The following is a 12,498-nucleotide window of genomic DNA, read 5'->3' as shown; positions in this document are numbered from 1 at the left end:
TGCAAACGGGTCATTTTTTTCCTTCATTGAAGTGCGCTGATAAGGCGGCACTGATAGGCTGCACTGGTGGGCACTGATGGGCTGCATTGGTGGGCACTGATGGGCTGCATTGGTGGGTACTGATAGGCTGCACTGGTGGGCACTGATAGGCATAGTTAAGGCGGCACTAATAGGCACAGATAAGGCGGCACCGATGGGCACAGATAAGGCGGCACTGATGGGCAAAGATGGGCACAGATAAGATGGCACGGATGGGTGGCACGGATAAGTGGCACGGATGGGTGGCACGGATGGGCACTGATAGGTACCACAGATAGATGGGACTGATGGGCACTGATAGGTGGCACTGATAGGTGGCTCTGATAGGTGGCACTGCTGGGCACTGATGGGCGGCACTGCTGGGCACTGATGGGCGGCACTGGGGTGCAGCACCTTTGAGGCAGATTGGGTGGCACTGTGGGTGGCACTGTGGGTGGCACTGTGGGGTGGCACTGTGGGTGGCACTGTGGGTGGCACTGTGGGCACTATGGGCACAGACGGGGGGCACTTACTTTTACTTATTGTTCAGGATGGCACTGCGGGAGGCAGGTGGGCACTGGCAGGTGGCATGTGGTGCCTTGCATTGCTGGCCGTGATCGGGACTGATGTCCCGATCACGGCCGCCGGTGATCGGCTTTTTTTTTTTCTCCTCGCGCTGTCAGCGCGAGGAGGAATAATAGCCGATTACCGGCTCCGTTCTATCACATGATCAGCTGTCATTGGCTGACAGCTGATCACGTGATAAGGGGTCGGGATCGACCCCTTACACGGATCGGTGATCAGGCGAGTCTCACAGACTCGCCGATCACAGAGCGCGCCGCGCGCGCCCCTCAGGGGGCGCGCAGGCCGCTCGTAACCGGGACGACGTCAATAGACGTAGTCCCGGCAATCTAGGTCCGCGCTAATGCCGTCATTCGGCAATAGCGCGGTACCCAAGTGGTTAAGAGAGATATGGACGACTCCAGAGAGAGAGAGAGACATCATTTTGCCCCTGTACAAAGCATTAGTAAGACCTCATCTGGAATATGCAGTTCAGTTTTGGGCACCAGTTCTCAAAAAGGATATCGGGGAACTGGAGAAAGTGCAGAGAATGGCAACCAAACTGATTATAGTCATGGAGGAGCTTAGTTAGGAAAGATTAGCTAAACTGAATTTTAAGTAATTTATTAATTTTATAACTATGTACAAATACATAAGTGGTTCATATAGCAAACTAGGTGTAGACGAGCTATTCACTTTCAAGGTGACAAGTGGACACTCTTTACTTCCGGAGAAAAAGAGATTTAACCCCAACATACGGAAAGGCTTCTTCACAGTAAAAGATTTTAAAAAGAGCCGAATGTATTCTGAAATGCACGAAATGTAACTGGATTTTAACATTTATAAGTAACAACACCAGGGGTAGTTGATTCAGAATTGATAATTCTCCACTCTTCAAGACTGGTCCGGCAGCACCTGGAATATGCTGTCCAGTTCTGGGTACCAGTCCTCAGGAAGGATGTGATGGAACTGGAGAGAGTCCAGAGAAGGGCAACAGAGCCAATAAAGGGTCTGGAGGATATTAGTTATGAGGAAAGATTACAAGCACTGAACTTATTCTCTCTGGAGAAGAGACACTTGGATTTCACTGTACAAATACCATACTGGTGACACCACATTAGAGATAAAACTTTTGCACGAAGGGGAAATTAAAAAGACGTGCGGCCATTCACTAAGAATAGAAGAGAAGCGGTTTAAGCTTAACCACTTCAGGACCGCCGTATTGCCAATGTACGTCAACACAATGGCACAGGCAGGCACAATCACGTAGATGTACGTGCCTGCCTTCCAGCGGGTGGGGGGTCCGATCGGACCCCCTCCCGCTGGATACAGCGGTCCGGTTCGCTCCAGGAGCGCTCCGTGATGAGGGGATGGCCGTTGGTTTTCGGCCACCCCCTCTGGATCGCTCCTGGCCAATGAGAAGCTTCCTCCCACTGTGTATTGTTTACACAGGAAGGAGGAAGTGATGTCATTCTCCTCGGGGCGGTCTTTTTGACCGGACTACGAGGAGAAGACTAATAGTAAGTGTGCACCAACACTACACTGACATGTAGGTACACACAGGCACACAAACCCCCCCCCCCGATCCCCCCCCCTCCCCCCCAGTCACAGTGTCACTGATTGCATTGATCATTTCTTTACTGATCAATGCATTCAGTGTCAGTTGTGACAGTAAAAACTGTCAGGACAGTTAGTGTTAGGTCCAGGGTAGCCCCCTATCACCCCCCAATAAAGATTTAACCCCCTGATTGCCCCTAGAGTTAACCCTTTCACCCCCTTTTGCCAGTGTCACTAAGCGATCATTTTTCTGATCGCTGCATGTGTCGCTAGGTAGCTAGTTATTTTTTTAGGTTCACCGCCAGGTTTTTATAGCGCTAGGTACCCCGATATACTACCCAATAATGGTTTTAACCCCCTGATTGCCGCTAGTTAACCCTTTCACCCCCTTTTGCCAGTGTCACTAAGCGATCATTTTTCTGATCGCTGCATGTGTCGCTAGGTAGCTAGTTATTTTTTTAGGTTCACCGCCAGGTTTTTATAGCGCTAGGTACCCCGATATACTACCCAATAATGGTTTTAACCCCCTGATTGCCGCTAGTTAACCCTTTCACCTCCTTTTGCCAGTGTCACTAAGCGATCATTTTTCTGATCGCTGCATGTGTCGCTAGGTAGCTAGTTATTTTTTTAGGTTCACCGCCAGGTTTTTATAGCGCTAGGTACCCCGATATACTACCCAATAATGGTTTTAACCCCCTGATTGCTGCTAGTTAACCCTTTCACCCCCTTTCACCAGCGATCACAGTATAAGTGTCACTGGTGACGCTGGTTAGCCAGTTAGTTATTTAGGTTCCCCGTCAGGTTTTTATATAGCGCCAGGGACCCCCATATACTACCTAATAAAAATTTGAACCCCCTGATTGCCCCTAGTTAACACTTTCACCACTGATCACCGTATAAGTGTTACGGGTGACTCTGGTTAGTTTGTTTTTTATAGCATCAGGGCACCCACCATTTATTACCCAATAAAGGTTTAACCCCCTGATCACCCGGCGGGTGATATCAATTAGGTTTTAGGGTCAGGGTCTGCGTCGCCCCAGGCAGCGCTAGGTTAGTGCCAGTACCGCTAACACCCACACGCAAAGCATACACCTCCCGTAGTGCTATAGAATCTGAACAGATCAATATCTGATCTGATCAGATCTATACTAGCGTCCCCAGCAGTTTAGGGTTCCAAAAAAACGCATTGTTAGCGGGATCAGCCCAGATACCTGCTAGCACCTGCGTTTTGCCCCTCTGCCCAGCCCACCCAAGTGCAGTATCGATCGATCACTGTCACTTACAAAACACTAAACACATAACTGCAGCGATCGCAGAGTCAGGCCTGATCCCTGCCATCGCTAACAGGTTTTTTGGTAGCATTTTATATTTAAATCCGGAAGGCAGTGCTTGGTTTTCGGGGTTCCGTACGTGGCTAGGCTCCCAAAAAGTCCCCCACATGTGGTATCCCCGTACTCGGGAGAAGCAGCAGAATTTATTTTGGGGTGTAATTTGACTTCTGCCCATAGCATGTGTGAGCAATATATCATTTAGTGACAACTTTGTGCAAAAAAAAAAAAAGTTTGTAATATTCCCGCAACTTTTGGCAAAATATAAAATATTCCATGGACTCAACATGCCTCTCAGTAAATAGCTTGGGGTGTCTACTTTCCAAAATGGGGTCATTTTGGGGGGTTTTGTGCTATTTTGGCATTTTATGGCCTTCGAAACTGTGATAGGTAGTGAGGAGTTAAATCAAAAATTTGCACCCTTAGAAATCCTGAAGGTGGTGATTGGTTTTCGGGGTGCCGTGCGCGACTAGACTCCCAAAAAGTCCCACACATGTGGTATCCCCATACTCGGGAGAAGTAGCGGAATATATTTTGGGGTGCAATTCCACATATAACCATGGCATGTGTGAGCAATATATCATTTCGTGACAACTTTTTGTAAAAAAATATTTTTTTTTTTTGTCATTATTCAATCCTTTAGGACAAAAAAAAATAAATATTCAATGGGCTCAACATACCCATCAGCAATTTCCTTGGGGTGTCTACTTTCCAAAATGGGGTCATTTGGGGGGGATTTGTACTGCCCTGCCATTTTAGCACCTCAAGAAATGAGATCGGCAGTCATAAATTAAATGCTGTGTAAATTCCAGAAAATGTACTCTAGTTTGTAGACGCTATAACTTTTGCGCAAACCAAAAAATATACGCTTATTGACATTTTTTTTACTAAAGACATGTGGCTGAATAAATTTTGCCCTCAATGTATGACTAAAATTTAGTTTATTCGATTTTTCTTATAACAAAAAGAAGAAAATATCTTTTTTTTTCCAAAATTTTCGCTCTTTTTCCATTTATATCGCAAAAAAAAAATAAAAAAAATCGCAGAGGCAATCAAATACCATCAAAAGAAAGCTCTATTTATGGGAAGAAAAGGACGCAAATTTAGTTTGGGTGCAATATTGCATGACCGCGCAATTACCAGTTAAAGCAGCGCAGTGCGAAATTGCAAAAAGACCTCTGGTCCTTAAGGTGTTTATTGGTCCGGAGCTGAAGTGGTTAAACTGCGTAGAGGGTTCTTTATTGTAAAAGCAGTAAGAATGTGTAATTCTCTTCCACAAGCAGTGGTTTCAGCAGGAAGCATCGAGCATTTCAAAATACTATTAGATAAGCACCTAAAGAACCTTAACATACAGGGATATACAATGTAATACTGACATAAAAGCACACACACATGTTGGACATTTTTTTCAACCTCACCAACTATGTAATTATGACTGTGGGTATAGAATTATGTAAATTAAGCCGGTCTATTTTTTCTGTTGGTTGAACTAGATGGACTTGTGTGTTTTTAAATCTGACTACCGTATATACTCGAGTATAAGCCGAGATTTTCAGCCTCTTTTTTGAGGCTGAAAGTGCCCCCCTCGGCTTATACTCGAGTCATCGCTGTCTGCCTGCTCGATCAGCGTATCGAGCAGACAGACAGCGGCCATTCTAACATTCAAACGCCGCGCCTCCGCCTCCGCCTTCGCCTGTGATAGGCGGAACACTGAATTTCCCAGCAGCCTGTGTTCCGCCTATCACGGACATCGTCTCATCCTCGTACTACGGACGAGGATGAGACGATGCCCGTGATAGGCGGAACACAGGCTGCTGGGAAATTGAGTGTTCCGCCTATCACGGACATCCGATAGGCGGAACAGCAGTCAGTGGGAAATTGAGTGTTCCGCCTATCACCGACGGAGGCGCGGCTTTTGAATCCTAGAATGGCCGCCGACGAAGAGCTGAAGGACGGAGGCTCGGCTCGGGACGGGACGGGCCGGGCCGGGACGGGACGGGACGGGCCGGGCCGGGACGGGACGCAGGCTGGACGGGACGCAGGCTGGACGGGACGCAGGCTGGACGGGACGCAGGCTGGACGGACACAGGCTGGACGGACACAGGCTGGACGGACACAGGCAGGCTGGACACAGGTAGGCTGCACGGACACACACACACACACACACACACACACACACACACACACACACACACACACGGATGCATGGACACACACACACACACACACACACACACACACACACGGATGCATGGACACACACACACACACACACACACACACGGATGCATGGACACACACACGGATGCATGGACACACACACAGGGATGGATGGACCCACAGGGATGGACGGACACACAGGGATGGACAGGCATGTCTCACCCTCGGCTTATACACGAGTCAATAATTTTTTCCAGTTTTTTGGGGGTAAATTGGGGGCCTCGGCTTATATTCGGGTCGGCCTATACTCGAGTATATACGGTAATTAATGTAATCAATGTAATTGTGCAATATATATTTCTCTCATTTCCACAAGGAAAAAGTAGTGCCTACAATTACAAATTCTATTTTTCCAGGTCTTTAACAAGTCTGTTCACATAAGATGATGTCACTGTCATTTGCCAGGCTGCCTGCCCTGCATGCTAATTAGATTTGTCCGATATTAAAGTTTCCTAAGGAAGAATGATCACAGAGACCAGGTTATTATCGTGTGTTAAAGATGAAAGCTTTACTAGCCTGCTTTACTGAATGTATTAAAATCACATTAATTACAAGCTGTTGTTTACCGTCTATCCTCTTACACTAAAAAGGAATGATTTACGTCAGGAAAAGTTGATGAGATGCAGAATGGAATAATGCGACTGTGGACGAGCTCCTCTATATTTGGATTGCTATTAGTGTTCAGAAGAAGACCACTAGGTGCCTCTATAGAAGGGCATTAAATGTAAATAAAATTGGTGTAGAACAACCAAACACTCTAATCAATATACATTACACACACAAATCAATGTCTGTGAAAGTCTAAAGCCCCATACACACTATCAGTTTCTCTGCTGAGTTTTTCCTTCAGATTTACCAAAACAATATAATATGAGGTCAAACCTTAGGAGTTTCAATTTGTATGCAATCAGGCAGGCCCTTGCACTACATGGTTTTGGTAAACTTGAAGGAAAAAAAATCAGCAGAAAATCTGATAGTGTGTATGGGGCATTACAATCCTTGCAAAGGATCCAATGCAAAATCTTAAATATATATTTAGTGCAAAAAATAACAATAAAACTAAAATTAAAGTCCAGTGCTCCCCAATATAAGCAGTGATATTCTAATTAATTCCTTCCTCCCGTGATTTGTTTAGCTCCACACACCAGGTGAAAAACCTGCTCCCCTTAAACACATTTAAGTGCACTTTTACACTACCAGTGCCTGGGCGTCGGCGGTAAAGCGCTGCTGCAGCGCTTTTCACCCGCCAGCGGGCCGCTTTTGATCCCCCGCTAGTGGCCAAAAAGTGTCAAAAGCGCTTTGCCGACGGTTCGGCGGCGCTACCCATTGATTTCAATAGGCAGGGGCACTTTAGGAGCGAAGTCCTACAGCGCTGCAAAGAAGCTGCTTGCAGAACTTTGACGTCCTGCCAGCACAGTGCCCTAGTGTGGAAGCATTTGGGCTTTGACACTGGGATTGCACTTGAGGCTTTTTTTTTCAGGCGCCATTTTAAGTGCTAAAGCGCCTGAAAAATGCCACAAGTGTGAAAGGGGTCTAAACACGCTCATCTGTGTCATCCACTCGGTACAGCTTGTATGGTAAACCCTCTTCACTCAGATCCAGGTTGATCTCACCTTCCGACTCCCAATGATGTACTCGTATTTTAAATTTAGGTTACATGGAACAGAAAGACGGACACTGTACATAGCACTTTCCTTTTTTTAATATTTATTACCTCCTAGACACCTAGAGGAGCTGATCCCATGACATCACTCCGTCGCCCTTGCAGAGTAGTGGTGAGCAGGCTGATGTCATTTTTACAAGCACATTGTTATTTTAATTGTGCACGTGGATTTTTATTGTGGGGGTATATGAATACATATTTGAAATGGAAAGCACTATGTATCTGTCTTTCTGTTCCATGTAACCAAAATTTGAAAAACGAGTACATTTGGAATCAGAATCACCCTGGATCTGAGGAGGATGGAAGAGGGTTTACCATACAAGCTGTACCAAGTGGATGACACAGATGAGCGTGTTTAAATGTAGCAGGTTTTTCACCTGGTGTGTGGAGGTGCACAAATCAATGAAGGAAGGAATGAATTAGAAGATCATTGCTTTTACTGGGGAGCACTGGACTTTAATTTTAGTTTTATTGTTATTTTTTGCACTCAATATATGTATTTAAAGCAAATTAAATAAGGGTTTTGGGAGCCTAGTCACCAACCAAGGCTCACCAAGGGGAAGAAGGGAAGCAAGTGGACTATCTCGGTACAATACAAGAAGGGATACATAGACAGGGCTTTTCCCTAACTTGTTACCTTAATTTTTTGGGCTCATTTAGCTAATTTATGAGGCAAAAAAATGAAGCTAACAAGTGAGGGAAACGCTGTCTACGTATCCCTTCTTATATTGTACCGAGATTCACTTGCTTCCGTGCTTCCCCTTGGGGAGCCTTGGTTGGGGACCAGGCTCCTAAACCCCCTATTTCATTAAGTTTTGGATGATGGTACAACCGCTGTTTTAAATCACATACCTATTGACATTGCTCCTAGAGGCCACCCATATTTTTCTTCATATATTTAATGCAGTTGTAAACCACGGCTGGTAAAACCAAAAACGAAAAACAAAACAAAAACAAAAACGCCTGCATCGCATACTAGCACATTATGGAATACTTACTTTAGAACAAATCCCTCCCGTGGCGCGCTGTCACTGCTGAGAGGGCTGACATCTTCCCCTGCTGTTTCTTCTGGGGTTCGCGCACTCCGGCTATGTGATTGGCCAGAGCCGTGATGATGTCACTCCTACACATGTGTACAGGAGCCCTCGTTTCCGGAACGAAGCTCTGAAGTTCCGGCAAGGTATGCCGGACCTTTAGAGCGCATGCGTGGGTGATGTCACTGGTGCACGTTTAGGAGATATTACATTTTGCCTACAGGTAAACAAATTCAAAGATTATATTGAACAGCTGCTGTAAACTACCACACTCCATTCACATGCCCGGGTTTGACTCCACATGTAGAAAATAAGAGGGAGAAATGGAGCCTCCAATAGTGTAAAATCATTTGTGATATTGATCCATTTAAAATATATATTGCACGTACATCAAATACAGTTAAAACCAGCCTTTTTGTAACATAGTACAAGACATGTCAAGCAGCTCTGTGTTGCGATCTCACCACTGTTTAATCTGCTAGATATCAGAATGCCATCCCAGCTTCAACATACAGTCACAGTGTAGCCATTTCCGATGCGTTTCCTCGCTTCCGACTTCGTCACAGGGGCTGTCATGAAGTCAGAAGTGACGAAACACGTCAGGGCCCTGTGACGAAATACGTTGGGGTGTGGCTACACGGGGACTGTATGTGGAAGCTGGGATGGTGTGCTGTATGCTATGCAAGGATTGTTAGACTTTCACAGATATTGATTTGATTTATGTGTTTAATGTATATTGATTAAAGTGTAAGTAAACCCCCCTACTGGTTTCAGCCAAGGAAGCTGCCATCTTTGCCTCTGTTTAATCTACAGCTGCCATGATGCTGCACATGTGATAAGTTATGACACCAGCCATTGGATGGTCTGACAGTTTGGTTTAGAGCACAACCAATGGGAGTGTTACATTTCTGGCACATGCTGAAAATGAAACTGTTTTATGGATGGGTTTACGTATGCTTTAAGAGTGGTTGCGCTACACCAATTTTGTTTAAATTTACACTCACTGGCCACTACATTATGTATACCTGTTCAATTGCTTGGTAACACAAATTGATAATCCGCCAATCACATGACAGCAACTCAATACATTTAGGCTTCTAGACGTGGTGAAGACGGCTTGCTGAAGTTCAAACGAAGCATTAGAATGGGGAAGAAAGGGGATTTAAGGGACTTTGAACTTGACATGGTTGTTGGTGCCAGACGGGTTGGTCTGAGTATTTCAAAAACTGGTGATCTACTGGGATTTTCACACACAACCATCAGGGTTTACATAGAATGGTTTGAAAAAGAGAAAATATCCAGTGAGCGGCAGTTCTGTGGGCAAAAATGCCTGGTTTATGTCAGAGGAGAATGGGCAGACTGGTTTGAGATGATAAAAAGGCAACAGTAACTCAAATAATTACTGGTTAAACCCAAAGGTATGCAGAATACCATCTCTGAACGCACAACACAAACCTTAGAGCAGATGGGCTACAGGAGCAGAAGAGCACACTGGGTGCCACTCCTGTCAGCTAAGAACAGGAAACAGAGGCAACAATTCACACAAGCTCACCAAAATTGGACACTAGTAGATTGGAAAAACTTTGCCTGGTCCTATTTAGTTGCGACATTCAGATAGTAGGGTTAAAATATGGCATGGTTCCATCCTGCCCTTTATTAATAGTTCAGGCTGGTGGTGGTGTTAATGGCATGGGGGATATTTTCTAGGTATATTTTGGGCCCCTTATTACCAATTGAGCATCATTTAAACACCACAGACTATCTGAGTATTGCTGCTGACCATGTCCATCCCTTTATGACTATAGTGTACCCATCTTCTGATGGCTCCTTCCAGCAGGATAATGCACCATGTCACAGAGCTCAGATCTTCTCACCACTGGTTTCTTGAACATGACTATGAGATCACTGTACTCCAATGGCCTCCACAGTCACCAGATCTCAATCCAATAGAGCACTTTTGAGATGTGGTGGTGTTTTGGATCCAGACAAGTGGCCTAATTTCAAGTGTCAATACATGCACATATAGAAGAGAAGACACACTGACGAAAGCTTGTTCAGTTAAAGCAAATCTTCCTTTTTATTACTTGGACGTATGGCTTCTTTTATAATAGAACATGAGTCATTTGTTTGCAAAAGCATCACAATTGCAATTTGTGCTGTCAGTTATGGATTGGATGATCCTTAACCACTTCCCGACCAGCGCACGACGATGTACGTCGACAGCATGGCACGGGCAGGCATATTGGCGTACATGTACGTCCAATATTCGTTGCCGCCGTGCCATCGGGAGCGCGCCGCCGGCGGCGCGCTCCCGCGCTGGTCGGGACCCCCGTGAGTCCGGTCGCAGGACCCGCGGACTCGATCGCCGCGGACATCGTCTCACGGAGCGGCCGAATGGAGGAAATGCTGTATAAACAACATTTTCCCATTCTGCCTAGCAACTAGTGACGCTGATCTCTGCTCCATGTGATTGGAGCAGAGATCAGTGTACACTAAATGAAAGCCCAACCCCCCCACAGTTAGTAACACACCCCTAGGAACACTTAACCCCTACACTGCCACCCACTGGTTAACCCTTTCACTGCCAGTGTCATTTACACAGGAATCACTGCATTTATATAGCAGTGATTACTGTATAAATGACAATGGTCCCAAAAATGTGTCAAAAATGTCCGATGGGTCCCCGACAATGTCGCAGTCACAATAAAAATCGCAGATCGCCGCCATTACTAGTAAAAAAAAAATAATAAAAAATTATTAATAAAAATGCTATAAAACTATCCCTATTTTGTAAACGCTATAACTTTTGCGCAAACCAATCAATAATCGCTTATTGCGATTTGTTTTACCAAAAATATGTAGAAGAATACGTATCGGCCTAAATTGAGGGAAAAAAATGTTTTTTTATATATTTTTGGGGGATATTTATTATAACAAAAAGTAAAAAATAATGCGTTTTTTTCAAAATTGTCGCTCTATTTTTGTTTATAGCGCAAAAAATAAAAACCGCAGGGGTGATCAAATACCACCAAAAGAAAGCTCTATTTGTGGGAAAAAAAGGACGTCAATTTTGTTTGGGAGCCACGTCGCACGACCGCGCAATTGTCAGTTAAAGCGACGCAGTGCCGAATCGCAAAAAGTGGTCTGGTCTTTGACCAGCAAATTGGTCCGGTCTGAAAGTGGTTAAAGGTTCTTATCTAAAGGGTCTTTCGGCCAGATTCATCCAGGTTTTCTGCCGATTTAGGCTTGCGTTCTCCTGTTTCACGCCGATGGGAGTGAGTGTTCTTATTGGCCATACTGAGTAAGGAGTTTTAGCATATATCTTGACATAATAGGAATAGTTATTTGATCAAGGTATTAAACAATCCATAACAGTGGAACGAGAGATTCACATCATGGATGTGCAACCGACACATCTTCAGCAACTGCATGACGCTATCATGTCAGTATGGACCAAAACCTCTGAGGAATGTTTCCAACACCTTGTTGAATCTGTGCTATGAAGAATTAAGGATGTTCTGAAGGCAAAGGGGGTCCAACCAGCTACTACCAGTAGGTAGGTGTACCTAATAAAGTGGCCAGTGAGTTATAGATGGTTCTGTGAAATCACTGTATAGCTGTAATGGTGAACCTTGGCACCTGAGATGTTTTGGAACTACATTTCCCATGATCCTCATGCACTCTGCATTGTAGATGAGCATCATGGGTAATGCAGTTCCAAAACATCTGTTGTGCCAAGCTTCGCCTTTACTGCTGTATAGTGTTTAGCTGGGAACTTGCCATATATTATTCACTTATTTTGATGTAATATTATTTTAGGATATTTGGGTTGCACTGATTGAAAATCAGATATTTTATAGAAGGGCATTAGTCTAAATCTTTTTGTGGTCACTCATGCTAAAAGTACAGACTTTTGCATTCCGTTCTACCCTAATCTCACCACTCTGTCCAATGAGAATGTCTCAGTGGACAATAAAAGGTGTTCACATTTAAACAGATGGTAGCTGATAGGTGGGATTTGATCCTATAGTGAGAACAGGAATGGAGCTTAACCATTTTCAGAGGAACACAGAAGGGTTTTTTGCCTATTAAAAAAGTAACAGCCTAGGTTAGTATG

At 44.8% G+C, this 12,498-nt stretch overlaps 1 protein-coding gene across 4 annotated transcripts in view; it reads right to left on the bottom strand.

The window, feature by feature from the left end:
* The window catches only part of HIGD1C (HIG1 hypoxia inducible domain family member 1C), a 45,012-nt gene that overhangs the window by 15,783 nt on the left and 16,731 nt on the right, over positions 1-12,498 (bottom strand). The window lies entirely within an intron of this gene.

This window comes from Lithobates pipiens, unplaced genomic scaffold (assembly GCF_037356315.1).
Source record: "Lithobates pipiens isolate NorthernLeopardFrog02 unplaced genomic scaffold, aLitPip1_a1.2 Scaffold_16, whole genome shotgun sequence".
Classification (NCBI taxonomy): domain Eukaryota; kingdom Metazoa; phylum Chordata; class Amphibia; order Anura; family Ranidae; genus Lithobates; species Lithobates pipiens.
The sequence above is the reverse complement of the archived record's forward strand: the minus strand, read 5'-3'. Positions and strand labels throughout refer to the sequence as shown.